Below are 21,047 nucleotides of genomic sequence, written 5' to 3'. Positions count from 1 at the left end.
TTAGACGGCGCTCTCTACGTCAGGATGGCCGAGCGGTCTAAGGCGCCAGACTCAAGGCGTTGAAAACCTTGTCTTCTTCGTTTAATGGAGACGTGTGAATTCAGGTAATCGTATGAGGGCGTGGGTTCGAATCCCACTTCTGACAAAAACGCTTTTTTTAAATTAAATGATTGCGTATAAAAATTCAAAAATTAACGTTGCGAATAGGGAATAAGACGGCGTTCCCTACGTCAGGATGGCCGAGGGGTCTAAGGCGCCAGACTCAAGGCGTTGAAAACCTTGTCTTCTTCGTTAAATGGAGACGTGTGAATTCTGGTCCTCGTATGAGGGCGTGGGTTCGAATCCCACTTCTGACAAAAACGCTTTTTTTAAATTAAATGATTGCGTATAACAATTCAAAAATTAACGTTGCGAATAGGGAATAAGACGGCGTTCTCTACGTCAGGATGGCCGAGCGGTCTAAGGCGCCAGACTCAAGGCGTTGAAAACCTTGTCTTCTTCGTTAAATGGAGACGTGTGAATTCTGGTCCTCGTATGAGGGCGTGGGTTCGAATCCCACTTCTGACAACAACTTTTTTTTTAAATTAAATGATTGCGTATAAAAATTCAAAAATTAACGTTGCGAATAGGGAATTAGACGGCGCTCTCTACGTCAGGATGGCCGAGCGGTCTAAGGCGCCAGACTCAAGGCGTTGAAAACCTTGTCTTCTTCGTTAAATGGAGACGTGTGAATTCTGGTCCTCGTATGAGGGCGTGGGTTCGAATCCCACTTCTGACAACAACTTTTTTTTAAATTAAATGATTGCGTATAAAAATTCAAAAATTAACGTTGCGAATTGGGAATTAGACGGCGCTCTCTACGTCAGGATGGCCGAGCGGTCTAAGGCGCCAGACTCAAGGCGTTGAAAACCTTGTCTTCTTCGTGAAATGGAGACGTGTGAATTCAGGTCCTCGTATGAGGGCGTGGGTTCGAATCCCACTTCTGACAAAAACGCTTTTTTTAAATTAAATGATTGCGTATAAAAATTCAAAAATTAACGTTGCGAATAGGGAATAAGACGGCGTTCCCTACGTCAGGATGGCCGAGCGGTCTAAGGCGCCAGACTCAAGGCGTTGAAAACCTTGTCTTCTTCGTTAAATGGAGACGTGTGAATTCTGGTCCTCGTATGAGGGCGTGGGTTCGAATCCCACTTCTGACAAAAACGCTTTTTTTAAATTAAATGATTGCGTATAAAAATTCAAAAATTAACGTTGCGAATAGGGAATTAGACGGCGCTCTTTACGTCATAATGGCCGAGCGGTCTAAGGCGCCAGACTTAAGGCGTTGAAAACCTAGTCTTCTTCGTTAAATGGAGACGTGTGAATTCTGGTCCTCGTATGAGGGCGTGGGTTCGAATCCCACTTCTGACAACCACTTTTTTTTTAAATTAAATGATTGCGTATAAAAATTCTAGAATTAACGTTGCGAATAGGGAAATAGACGGCGCTCTCTACGTCAGGGTGGCCGAGCGGTCTAAGGCACCAGACTCAAGGCGTTGAAAACCTTGTCTTCTTCGTTAAATGGAGACGTGTGAATTCTGGTCCTCGTATGAGGGCGTGGGTTCGAATCCCACTTCTGACAAAAACGCTTTTTTTAAATTAAATGATTGCGTATAAAAATTCAAAAATTAACGTTGCGAATAGGGAATAAGACGGCGTTCTCTACGTCAGGATGGCCGAGCGGTCTAAGGCACCAGACTCAAGGCGTTGAAAACCTTGTCTTCTTCGTTAAATGGAGACGTGTGAATTCTGGTCCTCGTATGAGGGCGTGGGTTCGAATCCCACTTCTGACAAAAACGATTTTTTTAAATTAAATGATTGCGTATAACAATTCAAAAATTAACGTTGCGAATAGGGAATAAGACGGCGTTCTCTACGTCAGGATGGCCGAGCGGTCTAAGGCGCCAGACTCAAGGCGTTGAAAACCTTGTCTTCTTCGTTAAATGGAGACGTGTGAATTCTGGTCCTCGTATGAGGGCGTGGGTTCGAATCCCACTTCTGACAAAAACGATTTTTTTAAATTAAATGATTGCGTATAACAATTCAAAAATTAAAGTTGCGAATAGGGAATAAGACGGCGTTCTCTACGTCAGGATGGCCGAGCGGTCTAAGGCGCCAGACTCAAGGCGTTGAAAACCTTGTCTTCTTCGTTAAATGGAGACGTGTGAATTCTGGTCCTCGTATGAGGGCGTGGGTTCGAATCCCACTTCTGACAAAAACGATTTTTTTAAATTAAATGATTGCGTATAACAATTCAAAAATTAACGTTGCGAATAGGGAATAAGACGGCGTTCTCTACGTCAGGATGGCCGAGCGGTCTAAGGCGCCAGACTCAAGGCGTTGAAAACCTTGTCTTCTTCGTTAAATGGAGACGTGTGAATTCTGGTCCTCGTATGAGGGCGTGGGTTCGAATCCCACTTCTGACAAAAACGATTTTTTTAAATTAAATGATTGCGTATAACAATTCAAAAATTAAAGTTGCGAATAGGGAATAAGACGGCGTTCTCTACGTCAGGATGGCCGAGCGGTCTAAGGCGCCAGACTCAAGGCGTTGAAAACCTTGTCTTCTTCGTTAAATGGAGACGTGTGAATTCTGGTCCTCGTATGAGGGCGTGGGTTCGAATCCCACTTCTGACAACAACTTTTTTTTTAAATTAAATGATTGCGTATAAAAATTATAAAATAACCGTTGCGAATATAGAATTAGACGGCGCTTTCTATGTCAGGATAGCCGAGCGGTCTAAGGCGCCAGACTCAAGGCGTTGAAAACCTTGTCTTCCTCGTTAGATGGAGACGTGTGAATTCTGGTCCTCGTATGAGGGCGTGGGCTCCAATCCCACTTCTGACAACAACGCTTTTTTTAAAAATAAGTGATTGCGTATAAAAATTCAAAAATTAACGTGGCGAATAGGGAATAAGACGGCGTTCTCTACGTCAGGATGGCCGAGCGGTCTAAGGCGCCAGACTCAAGGCGTTGAAAACCTTGTCTTCTTCTCTAAATGGAGACGTGTGAATTCTGGTCCTCGTATGAGGGCGTGGGTTCGAATCCCGCTTCTGAAAACAACTTTTTTTTAAATTAAATGATTGCGTATAAAAATTCAAAAATTAACGTTGCGAATAGGGAATTAGACGGCGCTCTCTACGTCAGGATGGCCGAGCGGTCTAAGGCGCCAGACTCAAGGCGTTGAAAACCTTGTCTTCTTCGTTAAATGGAGACGTGTGAATTCTGGTCCTCGTATGAGGGCGTGGGTTCGAATCCCACTTCTGACAAAAACTTTTTTTTTAAATTAAATTATTGCGTATAAAAATTCAAAAATTAACGTTGCGAATAGGGAATTAGACGGCGCTCTCTACGTCAGGATGGCCGAGCGGTCTAAGGCGCCAGACTCAAGGCGTTGAAAACCTTGTCTTCTTCGTTAAATGGAGACGTGTGAATTCTGGTCCTCGTATGAGGGCGTGGGTTCGAATCCCACTTCTGACAAAAACGCTTTTTTTAAATTAAATGATTGCGTATAAAAATTCAAAAATTAACGTTGCGAATAGGGAATTAGACGGCGCTCTTTACGTCATAATGGCCGAGCGGTCTAAGGCGCCAGACTTAAGGCGGTGAAAACCTTGTCTTCTTCGTTAAATGGAGACGTGTGAATTCTGGTCCTCGTATGAAGGCGTGGGTTCGATTCCCACTTCTGACAACCACTTTTTTTTTAAATTAAATGATTGCGTATAAAAATTCAAAAATTAACGTTGCGAATAGGGAATTAGACGGCGCTCTCTACGTCAGGGTGGCCGAGCGGTCTAAGGCACCAGACTCAAGGCGTTGAAAACCTTGTCTTCTTCGTTAAATGGAGACGTGTGAATTCTGGTCTTCGTATGAGGGCGTGGGTTCGAATCCCACTTCTGACAAAAACGCTTTTTTTAAATTAAATGATTGCGTATAAAAATTCAAAAATTAACGTTGCGAATAGGGAATAAGACGGCGTTCTCTACGTCAGGATGGCCGAGCGGTCTAAGGCACCAGACTCAAGGCGTTGAAAACCTTGTCTTCTTCGTTAAATGGAGACGTGTGAATTCTGGTCCTCGTATGAGGGCGTGGGTTCGAATCCCACTTCTGACAAAAACGATTTTTTTAAATTAAATGATTGCGTATAACAATTCAAAAATTAACGTTGCGAATAGGGAATAAGACGGCGTTCTCTACGTCAGGATGGCCGAGCGGTCTAAGGCGCCAGACTCAAGGCGTTGAAAACCTTGTCTTCTTCGTAAAATGGAGACGTGTGAATTCTGGTCCTCGTATGAGGGCGTGGGTTCGAATCCCACTTCTGACAACAACTTTTTTTTTAAATTAAATGATTGCGTATAAAAATTCAAAAATTAACGTTGCGAATAGGGAATTAGACGGCGCTCTCTACGTCAGGATGGCCGAGCGGTCTAAGGCGCCAGACTCAAGGCGTTGAAAACCTTGTCTTCTTCGTTAAATGGAGACGTGTGAATTCTGGTCCTCGTATGAGGGCGTGGGTTCGAATCCCACTTCTGACAACAACTTTTTTTTTAAATTAAATGATTGCGTATAAAAATTATAAAATAACCGTTGCGAATATAGAATTAGACGGCACTTTCTATGTCAGGATAGCCGAGCGGTCTAAGGCGCCAGACTCAAGGCGTTGAAAACCTTGTCTTCCTCGTTAGATGGAGACGTGTGAATTCTGGTCCTCTTTAGAGGGCGTGGGCTCCAATCCCACTTCTGACAACAACGCTTTTTTTAAAAATAAGTGATTGCGTATAAAAATTCAAAAATTAACGTTGCGAGTAGGGAATAAGACGGCGTTCTCTCCGTCAGGATGGCCGAGCGGTCTAAGGCGCCAGACTCAAGGCGTTGAAAACCTTGTCTTCTTCTCTAAATGGAGACGTGTGAATTCTGGTCCTCGTATGAGGGCGTGGGTTCGAGTCCCACTTCTGACAACAACTTTTTTTTTAAATTAAATGATTGCGTATAAAAATTCAAAAATTAACGTTGCGAATAGGGAATTAGACGGCGCTCTTTACGTCAGGATGGCCGAGCGGTCTAAGGCGCCAGACTCAAGGCGTTGAAAACCTTGTCTTCTTCGTTAAATGGAGACGTGTGAATTCTGGTCCTCGTATGAGGGCGTGGGTTCGAATCCCACTTCTGACAACAACTTTTTTTTTAAATTAAATGATTGCGTATAAAAATTCAAAAATTAACGTTGCGAATAGGGAATTAGACGGCGCTCTCTACGTCAGGATGGCCGAGCGGTCTAAGGCGCCAGACTCAAGGCGTTGAAAACCTTGTCTTCTTCGTTAAATGGAGACGTGTGAATTCTGGTCCTCGTATGAGGGCGTGGGTTCGAATCCCACTTCTGACAACCACTTTTTTTTTAAATTAAATGATTGCGTATAAAAATTCAAAAATTAACGTTGCGAATAGGGAATTAGACGGCGCTCTCTACGTCAGGGTGGCCGAGCGGTCTAAGGCACCAGACTCAAGGCGTTGAAAACCTTGTCTTCTTCGTTAAATGGAGACGTGTGAATTCTGGTCCTCGTATGAGGGCGTGGGTTCGAATCCCACTTCTGAAAAAACCCTTTTTTTAAATTAAATGATTGCGTATAAAAATTCAAAAATTAACGTTGCGAATAGGGAATAAGACGGCGTTCTCTACGTCAGGATGGCCGAGCGGTCTAAGGCACCAGACTCAAGGCGTTGAAAACCTTGTCTTCTTCGTTAAATGGAGACGTGTGAATTCTGGTCCTCGTATGAGGGCGTGGGTTCGAATCCCACTTCTGACAAAAACGATTTTTTTAAATTAAATGATTGCGTATAACAATTCAAAAATTAACGTTGCGAATAGGGAATAAGACGGCGTTCTCTACGTCAGGATGGCCGAGCGGTCTAAGGCGCCAGACTCAAGGCGTTGAAAACCTTGTCTTCTTCGTTAAATGGAGACGTGTGAATTCTGGTCCTCGTATGAGGGCGTGGGCTCCAATCCCACTTCTGACAACAACGCTTTTTTTAAAAATAAGTGATTGCGTATAAAAATTCAAAAATTAACGTTGCGAATAGGGAATAAGACGGCGTTCTCTACGTCAGGATGGCCGAGCGGTCTAAGGCGCCAGACTCAAGGCGTTGAAAACCTTGTCTTCTTCTCTAAATGGAGACGTGTGAATTCTGGTCCTCGTATGAGGGCGTGGGTTCGAATCCCACTTCTGACAACAACTTTTTTTTTAAATTAAATGATTGCGTATAAAAATTCAAAAATTAACGTTGCGAATAGGGAATTAGACGGCGCTCTCTACGTCAGGATGGCCGAGCGGTCTAAGGCGCCAGACTCAAGGCGGTGAAAACCTTGTCTTCTTCGTTAAATGGAGACGTGTGAATTCTGGTCCTCGTATGAGGGCGTGGGTTCGAATCCCACTTCTGACAACAACTTTTTTTTTAAATTAAATGATTGCGTATAAAAATTCAAAAATTAACGTTGCGAATAGGGAATTAGACGGCGCTCTCTACGTCAGGATGGCCGAGCGGTCTAAGGCGCCAGACTCAAGGCGTTGAAAACCTTGTCTTCTTCGTTAAATGTAGACGTGTGAATTCTGGTCCTCGTATGAGGGCGTGGGTTCGAATCCCACTTCTGACAAAAACGCTTTTTTTAAATTAAATGATTGCGTATAAAAATTCAAAAATTAACGTTGCGAATAGGGAATTAGACGGCGCTCTTTACGTCATAATGGCCGAGCGGTCTAAGGCGCCAGACTTAAGGCGTTGAAAACATTGTCTTCTTCGTTAAATGGAGACGTGTGAATTCTGGTCCTCGTATGAGGGCGTGGGTTCGAATCCCACTTCTGACAACCACTTTTTTTTTAAATTAAATGATTGCGTATAAAAATTCAAAAATTAACGTTGCGAATAGGGAATTAGACGGCGCTCTCTACGTCAGGGTGGCCGAGCGGTCTAAGGCACCAGACTCAAGGCGTTGAAAACCTTGTCTTCTTCGTTAAATGGAGACGTGTGAATTCTGGTCCTCGTATGAGGGCGTGGGTTCGAATCCCACTTCTGACAAAAACGCTTTTTTTAAATTAAATGATTGCGTATAAAAATTCAAAAATTAACGTTGCGAATAGGGAATAAGACGGCGTTCTCTACGTCAGGATGGCCGAGCGGTCTAAGGCACCAGACTCAAGGCGTTGAAAACCTTGTCTTCTTCGTTAAATGGAGACGTGTGAATTCTGGTCCTCGTATGAGGGCGTGGGTTCGAATCCCACTTCTGACAAAAACGATTTTTTTAAATTAAATGATTGCGTATAACAATTCAAAAATTAACGTTGCGAATAGGGAATAAGACGGCGTTCTCTACGTCAGGATGGCCGAGCGGTCTAAGGCGCCAGACTCAAGGCGTTGAAAACCTTGTCTACTTCGTAAAATGGAGACGTGTGAATTCTGGTCCTCGTATGAGGGCGTGGGTTCGAATCCCACTTCTGACAACAACTTTTTTTTTAAATTAAATGATTGCGTATAAAAATTCAAAAATTAACGTTGCGAATAGGGAATTAGACGGCGCTCTCTACGTCAGGATGGCCGAGCGGTCTAAGGCGCCAGACTCAAGGCGTTGAAAACCTTGTCTTCTTCGTTAAATGGAGACGTGTGAATTCTGGTCCTCGTATGAGGGCGTGGGTTCGAATCCCACTTCTGACAACAACTTTTTTTTTAAATTAAATGATTGCGTATAAAAATTATAAAATAACCGTTGCGAATATAGAATTAGACGGCGCTTTCTATGTCAGGATAGCCGAGCGGTCTAAGGCGCCAGACTCAAGGCGTTGAAAACCTTGTCTTCCTCGTTAGATGGAGACGTGTGAATTCTGGTCCTCTTTAGAGGGCGTGGGCTCCAATCCCACTTCTGACAACAACGCTTTTTTTAAAAATAAGTGATTGCGTATAAAAATTCAAAAATTAACGTTGCGAGTAGGGAATAAGACGGCGTTCTCTACGTCAGGATGGCCGAGCGGTCTAAGGCGCCAGACTCAAGGCGTTGAAAACCTTGTCTTCTTCTCTAAATGGAGACGTGTGAATTCTGGTCCTCGTATGAGGGCGTGGGTTCGAATCCCACTTCTGACAACAACTTTTTTTTTAAATTAAATGATTGCGTATAAAAATTCAAAAATTAACGTTGCGAATAGGGAATTAGACGGCGCTCTCTACGTCAGGATGGCCGAGCGGTCTAAGGCGCCAGACTCAAGGCGTTGAAAACCTTGTCTTCTTCGTTAAATGGAGACGTGTGAATTCTGGTCCTCGTATGAGGGCGTGGGTTCGAATCCCACTTCTGACAACCACTTTTTTTTTAAATTAAATGATTGCGTATAAAAATTCAAAAATTAACGTTGCGAATAGGGAATTAGACGGCGCTCTCTACGTCAGGGTGGCCGAGCGGTCTAAGGCACCAGACTCAAGGCGTTGAAAACCTTGTCTTCTTCGTTAAATGGAGACGTGTGAATTCTGGTCCTCGTATGAGGGCGTGGGTTCGAATCCCACTTCTGACAAAAACGCTTTTTTTAAATTAAATGATTGCGTATAAAAATTCAAAAATTAACGTTGCGAATAGGGAATAAGACGGCGTTCTCTACGTCAGGATGGCCGAGCGGTCTAAGGCACCAGACTCAAGGCGTTGAAAACCTTGTCTTCTTCGTTAAATGGAGACGTGTGAATTCTGGTCCTCGTATGAGGGCGTGGGTTCGAATCCCACTTCTGACAAAAACGATTTTTTTAAATTAAATGATTGCGTATAACAATTCAAAAATTAACGTTGCGAATAGGGAATAAGACGGCGTTCTCTACGTCAGGATGGCCGAGCGGTCTAAGGCGCCAGACTCAAGGCGTTGAAAACCTTGTCTACTTCGTAAAATGGAGACGTGTGAATTCTGGTCCTCGTATGAGGGCGTGGGTTCGAATCCCACTTCTGACAACAACTTTTTTTTTAAATTAAATGATTGCGTATAAAAATTCAAAAATTAACGTTGCGAATAGGGAATTAGACGGCGCTCTCTACGTCAGGATGGCCGAGCGGTCTAAGGCGCCAGACTCAAGGCGTTGAAAACCTTGTCTTCTTCGTTAAATGGAGACGTGTGAATTCTGGTCCTCGTATGAGGGCGTGGGTTCGAATCCCACTTCTGACAACAACTTTTTTTTTAAATTAAATGATTGCGTATAAAAATTATAAAATAACCGTTGCGAATATAGAATTAGACGGCGCTTTCTATGTCAGGATAGCCGAGCGGTCTAAGGCGCCAGACTCAAGGCGTTGAAAACCTTGTCTTCCTCGTTAGATGGAGACGTGTGAATTCTGGTCCTCTTTAGAGGGCGTGGGCTCCAATCCCACTTCTGACAACAACGCTTTTTTTAAAAATAAGTGATTGCGTATAAAAATTCAAAAATTAACGTTGCGAGTAGGGAATAAGACGGCGTTCTCTACGTCAGGATGGCCGAGCGGTCTAAGGCGCCAGACTCAAGGCGTTGAAAACCTTGTCTTCTTCTCTAAATGGAGACGTGTGAATTCTGGTCCTCGTATGAGGGCGTGGGTTCGAATCCCACTTCTGACAACAACTTTTTTTTTAAATTAAATGATTGCGTATAAAAATTCAAAAATTAACGTTGCGAATAGGGAATTAGACGGCGCTCTCTACGTCAGGATGGCCGAGCGGTCTAAGGCGCCAGACTCAAGGCGTTGAAAACCTTGTCTTCTTCGTTAAATGGAGACGTGTGAATTCTGGTCCTCGTATGAGGGCGTGGGTTCGAATCCCACTTCTGACAACCACTTTTTTTTTAAATTAAATGATTGCGTATAAAAATTCAAAAATTAACGTTGCGAATAGGGAATTAGACGGCGCTCTCTACGTCAGGGTGGCCGAGCGGTCTAAGGCACCAGACTCAAGGCGTTGAAAACCTTGTCTTCTTCGTTAAATGGAGACGTGTGAATTCTGGTCCTCGTATGAGGGCGTGGGTTCGAATCCCACTTCTGACAAAAACGCTTTTTTTAAATTAAATGATTGCGTATAAAAATTCAAAAATTAACGTTGCGAATAGGGAATAAGACGGCGTTCTCTACGTCAGGATGGCCGAGCGGTCTAAGGCACCAGACTCAAGGCGTTGAAAACCTTGTCTTCTTCGTTAAATGGAGACGTGTGAATTCTGGTCCTCGTATGAGGGCGTGGGTTCGAATCCCACTTCTGACAAAAACGATTTTTTTAAATTAAATGATTGCGTATAACAATTCAAAAATTAACGTTGCGAATAGGGAATAAGACGGCGTTCTCTACGTCAGGATGGCCGAGCGGTCTAAGGCGCCAGACTCAAGGCGTTGAAAACCTTGTCTTCTTCGTAAAATGGAGACGTGTGAATTCTGGTCCTCGTATGAGGGCGTGGGTTCGAATCCCACTTCTGACAACAACTTTTTTTTTAAATTAAATGATTGCGTATAAAAATTCAAAAATTAACGTTGCGAATAGGGAATTAGACGGCGCTCTCTACGTCCGGATGGCCGAGCGGTCTAAGGCGCCAGACTCAAGGCGTTGAAAACCTTGTCTTCTTCGTTAAATGGAGACGTGTGAATTCTGGTCCTCGTATGAGGGCGTGGGTTCGAATCCCACTTCTGACAACAACTTTTTTTTTAAATTAAATGATTGCGTATAAAAATTATAAAATAACCGTTGCGAATATAGAATTAGACGGCGCTTTCTATGTCAGGATAGCCGAGCGGTCTAAGGCGCCAGACTCAAGGCGTTGAAAACCTTGTCTTCCTCGTTAGATGGAGACGTGTGAATTCTGGTCCTCTTTAGAGGGCGTGGGCTCCAATCCCACTTCTGACAACAACGCTTTTTTTAAAAATAAGTGATTGCGTATAAAAATTCAAAAATTAACGTTGCGAGTAGGGAATAAGACGGCGTTCTCTACGTCAGGATGGCCGAGCGGTCTAAGGCGCCAGACTCAAGGCGTTGAAAACCTTGTCTTCTTCTCTAAATGGAGACGTGTGAATTCTGGTCCTCGTATGAGGGCGTGGGTTCGAATCCCACTTCTGACAACAACTTTTTTTTTAAATTAAATGATTGCGTATAAAAATTCAAAAATTAACGTTGCGAATAGGGAATTAGACGGCGCTCTCTACGTCAGGATGGCCGAGCGGTCTAAGGCGCCAGACTCAAGGCGTTGAAAACCTTGTCTTCTTCGTTAAATGGAGACGTGTGAATTCTGGTCCTCGTATGAGGGCGTGGGTTCGAATCCCACTTCTGACAACAACTTTTTTTTTAAATTAAATGATTGCGTATAAAAATTCAAAAATTAACGTTGCGAATAGGGAATTAGACGGCGCTATCTACGTCAGGATGGCCGAGCGGTCTAAGGCGCCAGACTCAAGGCGTTGAAAACCTTGTCTTCTTCGTTAAATGGAGACGTGTGAATTCTGGTCCTCGTATGAGGGCGTGGGTTCGAATCCCACTTCTGACAAAAACCCTTTTTTTAAATTAAATGATTGCGTATAAAAATTCAAAAATTAACGTTGCGAATAGGGAATTAGACGGCGCTCTTTACGTCATAATGGCCGAGCGGTCTAAGGCGCCAGACTTAAGGCGTTGAAAACCTTGTCTTCTTCGTTAAATGGAGACGTGTGAATTCTGGTCCTCGTATGAGGGCGTGGGTTCGAATCCCACTTCTGACAACCACTTTTTTTTTAAATTAAATGATTGCGTATAAAAATTCAAAAATTAACGTTGCGAATAGGGAATTAGACGGCGCTCTCTACGTCAGGGTGGCCGAGCGGTCTAAGGCACCAGACTCAAGTCGTTGAAAACCTTGTCTTCTTCGTTAAATGGAGACGTGTGAATTCTGGTCCTCGTATGAGGGCGTGGGTTCGAATCCCACTTCTGACAACAACTTTTTTTTTAAATTAAATGATTGCGTATAAAAATTATAAAATAACCGTTGCGAATATAGAATTAGACGGCGCTTTCTATGTCAGGATAGCCGAGCGGTCTAAGGCGCCAGACTCAAGGCGTTGAAAACCTTGTCTTCTTCGTTAAATGGAGACGTGTGAATTCTGGTCCTCGTATGAGGGCGTGGGTTCGAATCCCACTTCTGACAACAACTTTTTTTTTAAATTAAATGATTGCGTATAAAAATTATAAAATAACCGTTGCGAATATAGAATTAGACGGCGCTTTCTATGTCAGGATAGCCGAGCGGTCTAAGGCGCCAGACTCAAGGCGTTGAAAACCTTGTCTTCCTCGTTAGATGGAGACGTGTGAATTCTGGTCCTCTTTAGAGGGCGTGGGCTCCAATCCCACTTCTGACAACAACGCTTTTTTTAAAAATAAGTGATTGCGTATAAAAATTCAAAAATTAACGTTGCGAGTAGGGAATAAGACGGCGTTCTCTACGTCAGGATGGCCGAGCGGTCTAAGGCGCCAGACTCAAGGCGTTGAAAACCTTGTCTTCTTCTCTAAATGGAGACGTGTGAATTCTGGTCCTCGTATGAGGGCGTGGGTTCGAATCCCACTTCTGACAACAACTTTTTTTTTAAATTAAATGATTGCGTATAAAAATTCAAAAATTAACGTTGCGAATAGGGAATTAGACGGCGCTCTCTACGTCAGGATGGCCGAGCGGTCTAAGGCGCCAGACTCAAGGCGTTGAAAACCTTGTCTTCTTCGTTAAATGGAGACGTGTGAATTCTGGTCCTCGTATGAGGGCGTGGGTTCGAATCCCACTTCTGACAACAACTTTTTTTTTAAATTAAATGATTGCGTATAAAAATTCAAAAATTAACGTTGCGAATAGGGAATTAGACGGCGCTATCTACGTCAGGATGGCCGAGCGGTCTAAGGCGCCAGACTCAAGGCGTTGAAACCTTGTCTTCTTCGTTAAATGGAGACGTGTGAATTCTGGTCCTCGTATGAGGGCGTGGGTTCGAATCCCACTTCTGACAAAAACGCTTTTTTTAAATTAAATGATTGCGTATAAAAATTCAAAAATTAACGTTGCGAATAGGGAATTAGACGGCGCTCTTTACGTCATAATGGCCGAGCGGTCTAAGGCGCCAGACTTAAGGCGTTGAAAACCTTGTCTTCTTCGTTAAATGGAGACGTGTGAATTCTGGTCCTCGTATGAGGGCGTGGGTTCGAATCCCACTTCTGACAACCACTTTTTTTTTAAATTAAATGATTGCGTATAAAAATTCAAAAATTAACGTTGCGAATAGGGAATTAGACGGCGCTCTCTACGTCAGGGTGGCCGAGCGGTCTAAGGCACCAGACTCAAGTCGTTGAAAACCTTGTCTTCTTCGTTAAATGGAGACGTGTGAATTCTGGTCCTCGTATGAGGGCGTGGGTTCGAATCCCACTTCTGACAACAACTTTTTTTTTAAATTAAATGATTGCGTATAAAAATTATAAAATAACCGTTGCGAATATAGAATTAGACGGCGCTTTCTATGTCAGGATAGCCGAGCGGTCTAAGGCGCCAGACTCAAGGCGTTGAAAACCTTGTCTTCTTCGTTAAATGGAGACGTGTGAATTCTGGTCCTCGTATGAGGGCGTGGGTTCGAATCCCACTTCTGACAACAACTTTTTTTTTAAATTAAATGATTGCGTATAAAAATTATAAAATAACCGTTGCGAATATAGAATTAGACGGCGCTTTCTATGTCAGGATAGCCGAGCGGTCTAAGGCGCCAGACTCAAGGCGTTGAAAACCTTGTCTTCCTCGTTAGATGGAGACGTGTGAATTCTGGTCCTCTTTAGAGGGCGTGGGCTCCAATCCCACTTCTGACAACAACGCTTTTTTTAAAAATAAGTGATTGCGTATAAAAATTCAAAAATTAACGTTGCGAGTAGGGAATAAGACGGCGTTCTCTACGTCAGGATGGCCGAGCGGTCTAAGGCGCCAGACTCAAGGCGTTGAAAACCTTGTCTTCTTCTCTAAATGGAGACGTGTGAATTCTGGTCCTCGTATGAGGGCGTGGGTTCGAATCCCACTTCTGACAACAACTTTTTTTTTAAATTAAATGATTGCGTATAAAAATTCAAAAATTAACGTTGCGAATAGGGAATTAGACGGCGCTCTCTACGTCAGGATGGCCGAGCGGTCTAAGGCGCCAGACTCAAGGCGTTGAAAACCTTGTCTTCTTCGTTAAATGGAGACGTGTGAATTCTGGTCCTCGTATGAGGGCGTGGGTTCGAATCCCACTTCTGACAACAACTTTTTTTTTAAATTAAATGATTGCGTATAAAAATTCAAAAATTAACGTTGCGAATAGGGAATTAGACGGCGCTATCTACGTCAGGATGGCCGAGCGGTCTAAGGCGCCAGACTCAAGGCGTTGAAAACCTTGTCTTCTTCGTTAAATGGAGACGTGTGAATTCTGGTCCTCGTATGAGGGCGTGGGTTCGAATCCCACTTCTGACAAAAACGCTTTTTTTAAATTAAATGATTGCGTATAAAAATTCAAAAATTAACGTTGCGAATAGGGAATTAGACGGCGCTCTTTACGTCATAATGGCCGAGCGGTCTAAGGCGCCAGACTTAAGGCGTTGAAAACCTTGTCTTCTTCGTTAAATGGAGACGTGTGAATTCTGGTCCTCGTATGAGGGCGTGGGTTCGAATCCCACTTCTGACAACCACTTTTTTTTTAAATTAAATGATTGCGTATAAAAATTCAAAAATTAACGTTGCGAATAGGGAATTAGACGGCGCTCTCTACGTCAGGGTGGCCGAGCGGTCTAAGGCACCAGACTCAAGTCGTTGAAAACCTTGTCTTCTTCGTTAAATGGAGACGTGTGAATTCTGGTCCTCGTATGAGGGCGTGGGTTCGAATCCCACTTCTGACAACAACTTTTTTTTTAAATTAAATGATTGCGTATAAAAATTCAAAAATTAACGTTGCGAATAGGGAATTAGACGGCGCTCTCTACGTCAGGATGGCCGAGCGGTCTAAGGCGCCAGACTCAAGGCGTTGAAAACCTTGTCTTCTTCGTTAAATGGAGACGTGTGAATTCTGGTCCTCGTATGAGGGCGTGGGTTCGAATCCCACTTCTGACAACAACTTTTGTTTTAAATTAAATGATTGCGTATAAAAATTCAAAAATTAACGTTGCGAATAGGGAATTAGACGGCGCTCTCTACGTCAGGATGGCCGAGCGGTCTAAGGCGCCAGACTCAAGGCGTTGAAAACCTTGTCTTCTTCGTTAAATGGAGACGTGTGAATTCTGGTCCTCGTATGAGGGCGTGGGTTCGAATCCCACTTCTGACAACAACTTTTTTTTTAAATTAAATGATTGCGTATAAAAATTATAAAATAACCGTTGCGAATATAGAATTAGGCGGCACTTTCTATGTCAGGATAGCCGAGCGGTCTAAGGCGCCAGACTCAAGGCGTTGAAAACCTTGTCTTCTTCGTTAAATGGAGACGTGTGAATTCTGGTCCTCGTATGAGGGCGTGGGTTCGAATCCCACTTCTGACAACAACTTTTTTTTTAAATTAAATGATTGCGTATAAAAATTATAAAATAACCGTTGCGAATATAGAATTAGACGGCGCTTTCTATGTCAGGATAGCCGAGCGGTCTAAGGCGCCAGACTCAAGGCGTTGAAAACCTTGTCTTCTTCGTTAAATGGAGACGTGTGAATTCTGGTCCTCGTATGAGGGCGTGGGTTCGAATCCCACTTCTGACAACAACTTTTTTTTTAAATTAAATGATTGCGTATAAAAATTATAAAATAACCGTTGCGAATATAGAATTAGACGGCGCTTTCTATGTCAGGATAGCCGAGCGGTCTAAGGCGCCAGATTCAAGGCGTTGAAAACCTTGTCTTCCTCGTTAGATGGAGACGTGTGAATTCTGGTCCTCGTATGAGGGCGTGGGTTCGAATCCCACTTCTGACAACAACGCTTTTTTTTAAAAATAAGTGATTGCGTATAAAAATTCAAAAATTAACGTTGCGAATCGGGAACTTATAATAATAATAATAATAATAATAATAATAATATTTTATTTTAGTTTCATCTATGCAAATACATCAATAGGGCAGGCCAAGTCGTTATACGACTTTTAGGCCGCATCGCAAATTTAGGAAGACAAAGAAGAAAAAAAATGAAAAAAAAAAAATTACTTAGAACTATACATGAGATTGAATATATTCACGGATATGGGTCTTAAACATATTTAGATTAATGGTAGAAGGGGGATTTATATGGTTATATATTTTCACGGATCTACAGAATATGGAATTCAATTTTAACTCGGTACGGGCAAAAGGGACATTTAAGTCGTCTTCCGTGTCAGGATGGCGTAGTGGTCTTAGGCGCCAGACTCAAGGCCTTGAAAATCTTGCATGCGAGAAAGAAAGGCTAGGCTTTGTTCATTAAGTTTAGAAATGAATTTATTCCAGTTAATTAACGAAAAAAAACCAGCATTGTGTGGCTTACTGGTTATTTATACTTAATACAATGGTAAATTACCATTACTTAAAATTTTAAAGAACCAATTTCCAAAATAATTACAATAATCAGCTAGGCTTATACCCAAGGCACCCCCCTAGGCCCAAGTAATCTAGCGACTTTTAATGCCTTAAACAGGTGGCCGGGATACAACGCGTACAGCTCCTTATACTACAGTTAACCTCTACAAGTTTTTATGGAGAGGAAACTGTAGAACTGGGTCTTAAACTTACTAAGCCTCATCATTTAACCGACAACACCGGCGAAAATTGGTCCAAATTGAACGTGAACTCTCCAGGGCTACGTTCAGCAGCAGTCAACGGGAAAAAAAACCCGATGGATTTGATATTTTCCACCGATGAGCTTTTTCGTCATAATGACGTCGTAATTTGCTGAACGCTTTTATTCAGTCATCGGTGTTTTTTAAAATGCCGTAGCTTTTATAGTGGTTTTACGTCAGTGGTAACGGCGGTCATCGGAAAAACCGACTCTTCCAGCCGATGACTTCGGTGAGTAACCGATGACTATCGTGACGTCAAAACCGTAAACGTGACAAAGCGTACAGTAGGAAACCGATGTCACCGATTAGTAATCGGTGAGTCCGATGAGCTTTGCTGAACGTGAACGCTCCAGATTCTCGACGAAACTACGCCGGAAATCGACTTCAGCAACGCCATGTTTGTCCACATTGAACTAATATTAAACGTGACTTTATTATTCCCTGTACTAACTAGAGCTTTTTAAAGCCTGAGCAGTGAGTCCCCTTAGATTCTTGGTCCATGCTCTCAGTATGAACCTACGGAAACGATAAAGTAGCCACGTGATGGCGTTATTGAGTTTCCTGATACGAGTAAGTTACGGGTCCCTCTCAAAGGTGGATGGTTCGTGCCCTCAGGTATACAGCTTATAGTAGCTGAATAGCTTGTCTTACAATGAGGGTAGATGCTTTTTTTCAAGAACAGAAGAGAATATACGAATCCATTGTTATTTCAGTATCTCATATAAGGTTCCTTTTTCTTCGTTAGAAGTGTATGGGCTAACCCGCTCAATTTCCACACTTTAGCTGGTATAAAAACACGATAATAAGCGCGCTACTAAATTTGATGAAAAAATATATATGTGCTCGTCAGACCTTCTAAGCCAGGAAAGAAAATAACACAAACATGAGGGCTAAAGTGAAAGAGAAAAAACGGCTCTTGCTAACTTAATCAAAACCCTTTGAAGAAACAAGGGCCTAATATATTGGGGTCTCCAGCACTTGGACGCCCTATCGAAGAATACATCAAAGCTATTGTAGAATATTATTGAATTTTCTGTACTAAAAAGACTATGGAAAATTAACATTACAACGAATGCCCCAATTTCATGGCTGCTAAGTCGATTCATTAGATCTTTGTTTTTTCAGAACTTTCTTCCGCTAGCGACGGATGTTTTACGACTAAACAATAAGTCAGACCTATTTTAAACTTGTATTATAGATGATTCTGGATTTGACAGCGAATAACAAGTATGGGCTGCTAAAGATGTGATTTATATATCGACTAATTTCTAAAAACATTATTAAAATGGTATACAATTGTACGTGATATTTCAAAATTTACATAAATTAATTTAACTAACTCTAAGCACGTAAAACTTTGATCACGCGCTGTTTACGCTATAGCGGCCAACCCATTCGTTGAAGTTTCTATGTTCACATACGAGCCAAAGATATATGTAGGAGTTGAGCACCCCTAACGGAATATTTTGTTTAGAATAGTTTTTTTCCTACAGACCAAAGGCGGGAAATTCAAACTTATTCATATTAAAATTGTTTTATTGTCATTTTTACCTTGGACAAAACTTGTAAATATTAATAAAGTAACATGTATTATTACCATTTAATTGCAAAAGTGGCCGATATATTTGTGATATTTTAAATTAAGCGTGTAAGACGCGTTAATATCACCTGTTTTACATTAAAGCCAATATAAAAAACTGTATGAGTTCATCGCCACGCTCGTTATAGCGGGAAAATCCTTGCTCACGGAATTTCGACGAATGGGTTGGCCGCTATAGCGCGAACAGCTCGTGATCCAAAATTCCGGAATTCAACCGATCTTTGATCAATGCATTTCGATTTAAAAAATATTGCTTGTCATTGAAATGTTCTCCAATAAACGTCCGGAAATCTGAATGTTCCATTGCATTTTTTGGCAAGGGCGTAGACAAGAGAAGAGTTTCCGTGTCCAATCCCCCCCCCCTTCGGTGTTACTTTGGCTGTATTAAACTTTCACCCCCTTCTCGAACCCTCTCAGGCAGGGTGGGCAAAAACCCGGCTAAAACTAGTGGTTAAAACGCGAAAAAACCGTTAAAAACCGGTTAAAAACGGCAAAAAGTGGAAAATACGCATATTTAAGACTCAATGACTAAAATCTTAGTTTTGCATTGTTCAAGATGTAAAAGGTTAAAGAAATAGAAAACAATTATAGTTTAAATTCAGTTTATTAATCATATAAAAGTAGTATAAAAAATTAAAACTTAAAATTTCCTATCTTTAATCTATTTCTTAAATTATGCCTGGCATCTTGGTGGCACCATAAGTTTAGAATATATTGGCGCCACAAAACAGCCTCTATTCTACTTGTCAGCACGTGCAAAGCCACACTACCTATTATCTATATGACTCGGTTACTTAAAAGGGAGTCGAGGGTCGAGACCCTTCGATTGAGCGTACTGACAATTCAAGATGACTATACTATGTTTAACTTTCTATCTTTTTTCATTTTTAGTAATTTTATAACGCAAAAAATGTAAAAATTTACTTAAATTGGAGAAAATTTGATTTTTCCACCCAGTCTTAAACGCGTTCAATCTAGGTGAAAAAAACCGCGGGAAAAACTAGTTTTTGCCACCCGTTTTTAACTGGAAAAATCCGTGGTTGTTTCCATCCATGGCAAAAACTTGCCAACCCTGTCTCAGGTATTTTACATATAGTTTGAACCCCTCCCTTGAAGGATTTCTGGCCACGCCACTGTCAAGTCCCATTGGTCCCGTTGACCCTCCTAATAATTTAACAACCCCCTTCAGACAATTTGACAACGGGTATCTAAAGCTATGGTCACATTAGATACTAGTTTGAGTATGATCTAAAGTAAATGAACCGAAGTTATCAGACTGCCATACTCCCCATGTTAGGGGCATTTTCCTTATGAAGTTACATTTTGACCTCAAATTTGAAATTTTGCGCGCTTCTAAACCGAAAAAAAAAAATGTTTTTGTTTTTATGAAACCCGTTTTTACACACAATCCTTAGGGATTTGTGTGTATTACGATCACGTACTGTGTAGCCGCCGCCGCCGCCGCCGTACACACGATTGCTCGCGGTACGTTAGTGGTACAAAGGCGATTGATATCTCAATCGATAGGCACTATTATAGCCTCGACGGGATTTTCGTAATTTTGGGATCGGAGCCCGAGAAGTTGGGCAAATGCCCAATTTACTATTTTTTGTGGTTTCGCTTTGTGTGGTTGATATTTTATTTAAAATTAAGTCCGATAACGATAAAAAAAATATTTTTGGTAAGGATAGGATTCAGTGGATATACAACTTCAGTTATATCAGTAAATATTAAATTTAAGTATAGTTTCCTGGTTAATTTACGGGACCCCAATTTTCGCGGTTTTATATTTTCGCCTAAAAGTCTACATAACGTTCTTTAATTTAAGTCCGATTTTCATGATAGTTATATTTTTGAATATCTGTGGTTTCCCTTAACCCTAGATTTGCAATTACGTTGCTTAATTTTAATTCTAAGTGAGGTTTTTTCGACAGCGTATGCGGACCCCCGCAAATTCCGACATGGTAAATCCGCGTGTCTATAGAGTTCTAAACGCCAGTTTCCCTCTCGCATTTTTCAAGGCCGTTCGCGCCGAGCTTTCAACGTGTTCCCAGAAGTAACAATAAGTGTGACCCCCAACGTTTTACGCACGTTTAACGCCCTTTTTACGCACGTCGTACGACAGGAAGTAGGTAAGTAAGATTTGATCAAAAATCACCAGTTTTGTTACTTCTAGGCCTATTCCAGCTTAGGTTGCAGCCGCGTTGGAAAAAGTTAATTTTAAGTGAGTTAATTAGCCATTTCGCGTCATACCTGAATTCTTTACGCGCTGAAGCTATATTCGCATTCCATTGAAAGCCTGTCTACAATAACAATAACGTATGAACAGGCGCGTAAAAAATAAGTGTGACCCTAAATATTTGTTATGCCCAGAAGTTAAGCATAAGTGTGCCACTAAATATTTTTTTGACCAGCTGCCGTACACACGATTGCTCGCGGTACGTTAGTGGTACAAAGGCGATTGATATCTCAATCGGTAGGCACTATTGCTATAATAGTGCCTACCGATTGAGATATCAATCGCCTTTGTACCACTAACGTACCGCGAGCTATCGTGTGTACGGCAGCTGGACGGGATTTTCGTAATTTTTGGGGTCGGAGCCCGAGAAGTGGGGCATTTGGTCGATTGTCATATTTG

General features: G+C 42.1%; 70 non-coding genes across 70 annotated transcripts; all 70 read left to right on the top strand.

The window, feature by feature from the left end:
- The first annotated feature begins 18 nt into the window (after positions 1-18).
- TRNAL-CAA (transfer RNA leucine (anticodon CAA)) lies at positions 19-145 on the top strand. The gene is made up of 2 exons: positions 19-56; positions 108-145. It is a non-coding gene; the product is annotated as a tRNA-Leu (tRNA).
- Positions 146-229: 84 nt separating this feature from the next.
- Positions 230-356, top strand: TRNAL-CAA (transfer RNA leucine (anticodon CAA)). Its single transcript has 2 exons — positions 230-267; positions 311-356. It is a non-coding gene; the product is annotated as a tRNA-Leu (tRNA).
- An 84-nt stretch (positions 357-440) lies between these two features.
- Positions 441-567, top strand: TRNAL-CAA (transfer RNA leucine (anticodon CAA)). Its single transcript has 2 exons — positions 441-478; positions 522-567. It is a non-coding gene; the product is annotated as a tRNA-Leu (tRNA).
- Positions 568-651: 84 nt separating this feature from the next.
- On the top strand, positions 652-778 carry TRNAL-CAA (transfer RNA leucine (anticodon CAA)). Its single transcript has 2 exons — positions 652-689; positions 733-778. It is a non-coding gene; the product is annotated as a tRNA-Leu (tRNA).
- Positions 779-861: 83 nt separating this feature from the next.
- On the top strand, positions 862-988 carry TRNAL-CAA (transfer RNA leucine (anticodon CAA)). Its single transcript has 2 exons — positions 862-899; positions 943-988. It is a non-coding gene; the product is annotated as a tRNA-Leu (tRNA).
- An 84-nt stretch (positions 989-1,072) lies between these two features.
- TRNAL-CAA (transfer RNA leucine (anticodon CAA)) lies at positions 1,073-1,199 on the top strand. The gene is made up of 2 exons: positions 1,073-1,110; positions 1,154-1,199. It is a non-coding gene; the product is annotated as a tRNA-Leu (tRNA).
- A 295-nt stretch (positions 1,200-1,494) lies between these two features.
- Positions 1,495-1,621, top strand: TRNAL-CAA (transfer RNA leucine (anticodon CAA)). The gene is made up of 2 exons: positions 1,495-1,532; positions 1,576-1,621. It is a non-coding gene; the product is annotated as a tRNA-Leu (tRNA).
- Positions 1,622-1,705: 84 nt separating this feature from the next.
- TRNAL-CAA (transfer RNA leucine (anticodon CAA)) lies at positions 1,706-1,832 on the top strand. Its single transcript has 2 exons — positions 1,706-1,743; positions 1,787-1,832. It is a non-coding gene; the product is annotated as a tRNA-Leu (tRNA).
- An 84-nt stretch (positions 1,833-1,916) lies between these two features.
- On the top strand, positions 1,917-2,043 carry TRNAL-CAA (transfer RNA leucine (anticodon CAA)). Its single transcript has 2 exons — positions 1,917-1,954; positions 1,998-2,043. It is a non-coding gene; the product is annotated as a tRNA-Leu (tRNA).
- An 84-nt stretch (positions 2,044-2,127) lies between these two features.
- TRNAL-CAA (transfer RNA leucine (anticodon CAA)) lies at positions 2,128-2,254 on the top strand. The gene is made up of 2 exons: positions 2,128-2,165; positions 2,209-2,254. It is a non-coding gene; the product is annotated as a tRNA-Leu (tRNA).
- An 84-nt stretch (positions 2,255-2,338) lies between these two features.
- TRNAL-CAA (transfer RNA leucine (anticodon CAA)) lies at positions 2,339-2,465 on the top strand. Its single transcript has 2 exons — positions 2,339-2,376; positions 2,420-2,465. It is a non-coding gene; the product is annotated as a tRNA-Leu (tRNA).
- An 84-nt stretch (positions 2,466-2,549) lies between these two features.
- On the top strand, positions 2,550-2,676 carry TRNAL-CAA (transfer RNA leucine (anticodon CAA)). Its single transcript has 2 exons — positions 2,550-2,587; positions 2,631-2,676. It is a non-coding gene; the product is annotated as a tRNA-Leu (tRNA).
- An 84-nt stretch (positions 2,677-2,760) lies between these two features.
- TRNAL-CAA (transfer RNA leucine (anticodon CAA)) lies at positions 2,761-2,887 on the top strand. The gene is made up of 2 exons: positions 2,761-2,798; positions 2,842-2,887. It is a non-coding gene; the product is annotated as a tRNA-Leu (tRNA).
- An 85-nt stretch (positions 2,888-2,972) lies between these two features.
- TRNAL-CAA (transfer RNA leucine (anticodon CAA)) lies at positions 2,973-3,102 on the top strand. Its single transcript has 2 exons — positions 2,973-3,010; positions 3,054-3,102. It is a non-coding gene; the product is annotated as a tRNA-Leu (tRNA).
- Positions 3,103-3,182: 80 nt separating this feature from the next.
- On the top strand, positions 3,183-3,309 carry TRNAL-CAA (transfer RNA leucine (anticodon CAA)). The gene is made up of 2 exons: positions 3,183-3,220; positions 3,264-3,309. It is a non-coding gene; the product is annotated as a tRNA-Leu (tRNA).
- Positions 3,310-3,393: 84 nt separating this feature from the next.
- On the top strand, positions 3,394-3,520 carry TRNAL-CAA (transfer RNA leucine (anticodon CAA)). Its single transcript has 2 exons — positions 3,394-3,431; positions 3,475-3,520. It is a non-coding gene; the product is annotated as a tRNA-Leu (tRNA).
- A 295-nt stretch (positions 3,521-3,815) lies between these two features.
- Positions 3,816-3,942, top strand: TRNAL-CAA (transfer RNA leucine (anticodon CAA)). The gene is made up of 2 exons: positions 3,816-3,853; positions 3,897-3,942. It is a non-coding gene; the product is annotated as a tRNA-Leu (tRNA).
- An 84-nt stretch (positions 3,943-4,026) lies between these two features.
- TRNAL-CAA (transfer RNA leucine (anticodon CAA)) lies at positions 4,027-4,153 on the top strand. The gene is made up of 2 exons: positions 4,027-4,064; positions 4,108-4,153. It is a non-coding gene; the product is annotated as a tRNA-Leu (tRNA).
- An 84-nt stretch (positions 4,154-4,237) lies between these two features.
- Positions 4,238-4,364, top strand: TRNAL-CAA (transfer RNA leucine (anticodon CAA)). Its single transcript has 2 exons — positions 4,238-4,275; positions 4,319-4,364. It is a non-coding gene; the product is annotated as a tRNA-Leu (tRNA).
- An 84-nt stretch (positions 4,365-4,448) lies between these two features.
- TRNAL-CAA (transfer RNA leucine (anticodon CAA)) lies at positions 4,449-4,575 on the top strand. Its single transcript has 2 exons — positions 4,449-4,486; positions 4,530-4,575. It is a non-coding gene; the product is annotated as a tRNA-Leu (tRNA).
- An 84-nt stretch (positions 4,576-4,659) lies between these two features.
- Positions 4,660-4,786, top strand: TRNAL-CAA (transfer RNA leucine (anticodon CAA)). The gene is made up of 2 exons: positions 4,660-4,697; positions 4,741-4,786. It is a non-coding gene; the product is annotated as a tRNA-Leu (tRNA).
- Positions 4,787-4,871: 85 nt separating this feature from the next.
- On the top strand, positions 4,872-4,998 carry TRNAL-CAA (transfer RNA leucine (anticodon CAA)). The gene is made up of 2 exons: positions 4,872-4,909; positions 4,953-4,998. It is a non-coding gene; the product is annotated as a tRNA-Leu (tRNA).
- An 84-nt stretch (positions 4,999-5,082) lies between these two features.
- Positions 5,083-5,209, top strand: TRNAL-CAA (transfer RNA leucine (anticodon CAA)). The gene is made up of 2 exons: positions 5,083-5,120; positions 5,164-5,209. It is a non-coding gene; the product is annotated as a tRNA-Leu (tRNA).
- Positions 5,210-5,293: 84 nt separating this feature from the next.
- On the top strand, positions 5,294-5,420 carry TRNAL-CAA (transfer RNA leucine (anticodon CAA)). Its single transcript has 2 exons — positions 5,294-5,331; positions 5,375-5,420. It is a non-coding gene; the product is annotated as a tRNA-Leu (tRNA).
- Positions 5,421-5,504: 84 nt separating this feature from the next.
- On the top strand, positions 5,505-5,631 carry TRNAL-CAA (transfer RNA leucine (anticodon CAA)). Its single transcript has 2 exons — positions 5,505-5,542; positions 5,586-5,631. It is a non-coding gene; the product is annotated as a tRNA-Leu (tRNA).
- Positions 5,632-5,714: 83 nt separating this feature from the next.
- TRNAL-CAA (transfer RNA leucine (anticodon CAA)) lies at positions 5,715-5,841 on the top strand. Its single transcript has 2 exons — positions 5,715-5,752; positions 5,796-5,841. It is a non-coding gene; the product is annotated as a tRNA-Leu (tRNA).
- Positions 5,842-5,925: 84 nt separating this feature from the next.
- TRNAL-CAA (transfer RNA leucine (anticodon CAA)) lies at positions 5,926-6,052 on the top strand. Its single transcript has 2 exons — positions 5,926-5,963; positions 6,007-6,052. It is a non-coding gene; the product is annotated as a tRNA-Leu (tRNA).
- Positions 6,053-6,137: 85 nt separating this feature from the next.
- Positions 6,138-6,264, top strand: TRNAL-CAA (transfer RNA leucine (anticodon CAA)). Its single transcript has 2 exons — positions 6,138-6,175; positions 6,219-6,264. It is a non-coding gene; the product is annotated as a tRNA-Leu (tRNA).
- An 84-nt stretch (positions 6,265-6,348) lies between these two features.
- Positions 6,349-6,475, top strand: TRNAL-CAA (transfer RNA leucine (anticodon CAA)). Its single transcript has 2 exons — positions 6,349-6,386; positions 6,430-6,475. It is a non-coding gene; the product is annotated as a tRNA-Leu (tRNA).
- Positions 6,476-6,559: 84 nt separating this feature from the next.
- On the top strand, positions 6,560-6,686 carry TRNAL-CAA (transfer RNA leucine (anticodon CAA)). The gene is made up of 2 exons: positions 6,560-6,597; positions 6,641-6,686. It is a non-coding gene; the product is annotated as a tRNA-Leu (tRNA).
- A 295-nt stretch (positions 6,687-6,981) lies between these two features.
- Positions 6,982-7,108, top strand: TRNAL-CAA (transfer RNA leucine (anticodon CAA)). The gene is made up of 2 exons: positions 6,982-7,019; positions 7,063-7,108. It is a non-coding gene; the product is annotated as a tRNA-Leu (tRNA).
- Positions 7,109-7,192: 84 nt separating this feature from the next.
- Positions 7,193-7,319, top strand: TRNAL-CAA (transfer RNA leucine (anticodon CAA)). Its single transcript has 2 exons — positions 7,193-7,230; positions 7,274-7,319. It is a non-coding gene; the product is annotated as a tRNA-Leu (tRNA).
- An 84-nt stretch (positions 7,320-7,403) lies between these two features.
- Positions 7,404-7,530, top strand: TRNAL-CAA (transfer RNA leucine (anticodon CAA)). The gene is made up of 2 exons: positions 7,404-7,441; positions 7,485-7,530. It is a non-coding gene; the product is annotated as a tRNA-Leu (tRNA).
- Positions 7,531-7,614: 84 nt separating this feature from the next.
- On the top strand, positions 7,615-7,741 carry TRNAL-CAA (transfer RNA leucine (anticodon CAA)). The gene is made up of 2 exons: positions 7,615-7,652; positions 7,696-7,741. It is a non-coding gene; the product is annotated as a tRNA-Leu (tRNA).
- Positions 7,742-7,825: 84 nt separating this feature from the next.
- TRNAL-CAA (transfer RNA leucine (anticodon CAA)) lies at positions 7,826-7,952 on the top strand. The gene is made up of 2 exons: positions 7,826-7,863; positions 7,907-7,952. It is a non-coding gene; the product is annotated as a tRNA-Leu (tRNA).
- An 85-nt stretch (positions 7,953-8,037) lies between these two features.
- Positions 8,038-8,164, top strand: TRNAL-CAA (transfer RNA leucine (anticodon CAA)). The gene is made up of 2 exons: positions 8,038-8,075; positions 8,119-8,164. It is a non-coding gene; the product is annotated as a tRNA-Leu (tRNA).
- An 84-nt stretch (positions 8,165-8,248) lies between these two features.
- TRNAL-CAA (transfer RNA leucine (anticodon CAA)) lies at positions 8,249-8,375 on the top strand. The gene is made up of 2 exons: positions 8,249-8,286; positions 8,330-8,375. It is a non-coding gene; the product is annotated as a tRNA-Leu (tRNA).
- An 84-nt stretch (positions 8,376-8,459) lies between these two features.
- Positions 8,460-8,586, top strand: TRNAL-CAA (transfer RNA leucine (anticodon CAA)). The gene is made up of 2 exons: positions 8,460-8,497; positions 8,541-8,586. It is a non-coding gene; the product is annotated as a tRNA-Leu (tRNA).
- An 84-nt stretch (positions 8,587-8,670) lies between these two features.
- TRNAL-CAA (transfer RNA leucine (anticodon CAA)) lies at positions 8,671-8,797 on the top strand. Its single transcript has 2 exons — positions 8,671-8,708; positions 8,752-8,797. It is a non-coding gene; the product is annotated as a tRNA-Leu (tRNA).
- An 84-nt stretch (positions 8,798-8,881) lies between these two features.
- On the top strand, positions 8,882-9,008 carry TRNAL-CAA (transfer RNA leucine (anticodon CAA)). The gene is made up of 2 exons: positions 8,882-8,919; positions 8,963-9,008. It is a non-coding gene; the product is annotated as a tRNA-Leu (tRNA).
- An 84-nt stretch (positions 9,009-9,092) lies between these two features.
- Positions 9,093-9,219, top strand: TRNAL-CAA (transfer RNA leucine (anticodon CAA)). Its single transcript has 2 exons — positions 9,093-9,130; positions 9,174-9,219. It is a non-coding gene; the product is annotated as a tRNA-Leu (tRNA).
- Positions 9,220-9,303: 84 nt separating this feature from the next.
- On the top strand, positions 9,304-9,430 carry TRNAL-CAA (transfer RNA leucine (anticodon CAA)). Its single transcript has 2 exons — positions 9,304-9,341; positions 9,385-9,430. It is a non-coding gene; the product is annotated as a tRNA-Leu (tRNA).
- Positions 9,431-9,515: 85 nt separating this feature from the next.
- Positions 9,516-9,642, top strand: TRNAL-CAA (transfer RNA leucine (anticodon CAA)). The gene is made up of 2 exons: positions 9,516-9,553; positions 9,597-9,642. It is a non-coding gene; the product is annotated as a tRNA-Leu (tRNA).
- Positions 9,643-9,726: 84 nt separating this feature from the next.
- On the top strand, positions 9,727-9,853 carry TRNAL-CAA (transfer RNA leucine (anticodon CAA)). Its single transcript has 2 exons — positions 9,727-9,764; positions 9,808-9,853. It is a non-coding gene; the product is annotated as a tRNA-Leu (tRNA).
- Positions 9,854-9,937: 84 nt separating this feature from the next.
- On the top strand, positions 9,938-10,064 carry TRNAL-CAA (transfer RNA leucine (anticodon CAA)). The gene is made up of 2 exons: positions 9,938-9,975; positions 10,019-10,064. It is a non-coding gene; the product is annotated as a tRNA-Leu (tRNA).
- Positions 10,065-10,148: 84 nt separating this feature from the next.
- On the top strand, positions 10,149-10,275 carry TRNAL-CAA (transfer RNA leucine (anticodon CAA)). Its single transcript has 2 exons — positions 10,149-10,186; positions 10,230-10,275. It is a non-coding gene; the product is annotated as a tRNA-Leu (tRNA).
- Positions 10,276-10,359: 84 nt separating this feature from the next.
- On the top strand, positions 10,360-10,486 carry TRNAL-CAA (transfer RNA leucine (anticodon CAA)). Its single transcript has 2 exons — positions 10,360-10,397; positions 10,441-10,486. It is a non-coding gene; the product is annotated as a tRNA-Leu (tRNA).
- Positions 10,487-10,570: 84 nt separating this feature from the next.
- On the top strand, positions 10,571-10,697 carry TRNAL-CAA (transfer RNA leucine (anticodon CAA)). Its single transcript has 2 exons — positions 10,571-10,608; positions 10,652-10,697. It is a non-coding gene; the product is annotated as a tRNA-Leu (tRNA).
- An 84-nt stretch (positions 10,698-10,781) lies between these two features.
- Positions 10,782-10,908, top strand: TRNAL-CAA (transfer RNA leucine (anticodon CAA)). The gene is made up of 2 exons: positions 10,782-10,819; positions 10,863-10,908. It is a non-coding gene; the product is annotated as a tRNA-Leu (tRNA).
- An 85-nt stretch (positions 10,909-10,993) lies between these two features.
- Positions 10,994-11,120, top strand: TRNAL-CAA (transfer RNA leucine (anticodon CAA)). Its single transcript has 2 exons — positions 10,994-11,031; positions 11,075-11,120. It is a non-coding gene; the product is annotated as a tRNA-Leu (tRNA).
- Positions 11,121-11,204: 84 nt separating this feature from the next.
- TRNAL-CAA (transfer RNA leucine (anticodon CAA)) lies at positions 11,205-11,331 on the top strand. The gene is made up of 2 exons: positions 11,205-11,242; positions 11,286-11,331. It is a non-coding gene; the product is annotated as a tRNA-Leu (tRNA).
- An 84-nt stretch (positions 11,332-11,415) lies between these two features.
- TRNAL-CAA (transfer RNA leucine (anticodon CAA)) lies at positions 11,416-11,542 on the top strand. The gene is made up of 2 exons: positions 11,416-11,453; positions 11,497-11,542. It is a non-coding gene; the product is annotated as a tRNA-Leu (tRNA).
- Positions 11,543-11,837: 295 nt separating this feature from the next.
- Positions 11,838-11,964, top strand: TRNAL-CAA (transfer RNA leucine (anticodon CAA)). Its single transcript has 2 exons — positions 11,838-11,875; positions 11,919-11,964. It is a non-coding gene; the product is annotated as a tRNA-Leu (tRNA).
- An 84-nt stretch (positions 11,965-12,048) lies between these two features.
- On the top strand, positions 12,049-12,175 carry TRNAL-CAA (transfer RNA leucine (anticodon CAA)). Its single transcript has 2 exons — positions 12,049-12,086; positions 12,130-12,175. It is a non-coding gene; the product is annotated as a tRNA-Leu (tRNA).
- Positions 12,176-12,259: 84 nt separating this feature from the next.
- On the top strand, positions 12,260-12,386 carry TRNAL-CAA (transfer RNA leucine (anticodon CAA)). The gene is made up of 2 exons: positions 12,260-12,297; positions 12,341-12,386. It is a non-coding gene; the product is annotated as a tRNA-Leu (tRNA).
- Positions 12,387-12,471: 85 nt separating this feature from the next.
- On the top strand, positions 12,472-12,598 carry TRNAL-CAA (transfer RNA leucine (anticodon CAA)). The gene is made up of 2 exons: positions 12,472-12,509; positions 12,553-12,598. It is a non-coding gene; the product is annotated as a tRNA-Leu (tRNA).
- Positions 12,599-12,682: 84 nt separating this feature from the next.
- TRNAL-CAA (transfer RNA leucine (anticodon CAA)) lies at positions 12,683-12,809 on the top strand. The gene is made up of 2 exons: positions 12,683-12,720; positions 12,764-12,809. It is a non-coding gene; the product is annotated as a tRNA-Leu (tRNA).
- An 84-nt stretch (positions 12,810-12,893) lies between these two features.
- On the top strand, positions 12,894-13,019 carry TRNAL-CAA (transfer RNA leucine (anticodon CAA)). Its single transcript has 2 exons — positions 12,894-12,931; positions 12,974-13,019. It is a non-coding gene; the product is annotated as a tRNA-Leu (tRNA).
- Positions 13,020-13,314: 295 nt separating this feature from the next.
- On the top strand, positions 13,315-13,441 carry TRNAL-CAA (transfer RNA leucine (anticodon CAA)). Its single transcript has 2 exons — positions 13,315-13,352; positions 13,396-13,441. It is a non-coding gene; the product is annotated as a tRNA-Leu (tRNA).
- An 84-nt stretch (positions 13,442-13,525) lies between these two features.
- Positions 13,526-13,652, top strand: TRNAL-CAA (transfer RNA leucine (anticodon CAA)). The gene is made up of 2 exons: positions 13,526-13,563; positions 13,607-13,652. It is a non-coding gene; the product is annotated as a tRNA-Leu (tRNA).
- Positions 13,653-13,736: 84 nt separating this feature from the next.
- Positions 13,737-13,863, top strand: TRNAL-CAA (transfer RNA leucine (anticodon CAA)). Its single transcript has 2 exons — positions 13,737-13,774; positions 13,818-13,863. It is a non-coding gene; the product is annotated as a tRNA-Leu (tRNA).
- Positions 13,864-13,948: 85 nt separating this feature from the next.
- TRNAL-CAA (transfer RNA leucine (anticodon CAA)) lies at positions 13,949-14,075 on the top strand. The gene is made up of 2 exons: positions 13,949-13,986; positions 14,030-14,075. It is a non-coding gene; the product is annotated as a tRNA-Leu (tRNA).
- Positions 14,076-14,159: 84 nt separating this feature from the next.
- Positions 14,160-14,286, top strand: TRNAL-CAA (transfer RNA leucine (anticodon CAA)). The gene is made up of 2 exons: positions 14,160-14,197; positions 14,241-14,286. It is a non-coding gene; the product is annotated as a tRNA-Leu (tRNA).
- An 84-nt stretch (positions 14,287-14,370) lies between these two features.
- On the top strand, positions 14,371-14,497 carry TRNAL-CAA (transfer RNA leucine (anticodon CAA)). The gene is made up of 2 exons: positions 14,371-14,408; positions 14,452-14,497. It is a non-coding gene; the product is annotated as a tRNA-Leu (tRNA).
- A 295-nt stretch (positions 14,498-14,792) lies between these two features.
- On the top strand, positions 14,793-14,919 carry TRNAL-CAA (transfer RNA leucine (anticodon CAA)). The gene is made up of 2 exons: positions 14,793-14,830; positions 14,874-14,919. It is a non-coding gene; the product is annotated as a tRNA-Leu (tRNA).
- An 84-nt stretch (positions 14,920-15,003) lies between these two features.
- On the top strand, positions 15,004-15,130 carry TRNAL-CAA (transfer RNA leucine (anticodon CAA)). Its single transcript has 2 exons — positions 15,004-15,041; positions 15,085-15,130. It is a non-coding gene; the product is annotated as a tRNA-Leu (tRNA).
- An 84-nt stretch (positions 15,131-15,214) lies between these two features.
- TRNAL-CAA (transfer RNA leucine (anticodon CAA)) lies at positions 15,215-15,341 on the top strand. Its single transcript has 2 exons — positions 15,215-15,252; positions 15,296-15,341. It is a non-coding gene; the product is annotated as a tRNA-Leu (tRNA).
- Positions 15,342-15,425: 84 nt separating this feature from the next.
- TRNAL-CAA (transfer RNA leucine (anticodon CAA)) lies at positions 15,426-15,552 on the top strand. The gene is made up of 2 exons: positions 15,426-15,463; positions 15,507-15,552. It is a non-coding gene; the product is annotated as a tRNA-Leu (tRNA).
- An 84-nt stretch (positions 15,553-15,636) lies between these two features.
- TRNAL-CAA (transfer RNA leucine (anticodon CAA)) lies at positions 15,637-15,763 on the top strand. The gene is made up of 2 exons: positions 15,637-15,674; positions 15,718-15,763. It is a non-coding gene; the product is annotated as a tRNA-Leu (tRNA).
- Positions 15,764-15,847: 84 nt separating this feature from the next.
- TRNAL-CAA (transfer RNA leucine (anticodon CAA)) lies at positions 15,848-15,974 on the top strand. Its single transcript has 2 exons — positions 15,848-15,885; positions 15,929-15,974. It is a non-coding gene; the product is annotated as a tRNA-Leu (tRNA).
- Positions 15,975-21,047: the final 5,073 nt, after the last annotated feature.

This window comes from Leiobunum rupestre, chromosome 3 (genome assembly GCF_980474605.1).
Source record: "Leiobunum rupestre chromosome 3, qqLeiRupe1.1.hap1, whole genome shotgun sequence".
NCBI lineage: Eukaryota > Metazoa > Arthropoda > Arachnida > Opiliones > Sclerosomatidae > Leiobunum > Leiobunum rupestre.
Note: the sequence above shows the minus strand (reverse complement) of the source record. Positions and strands in the feature narration are given on the sequence as shown.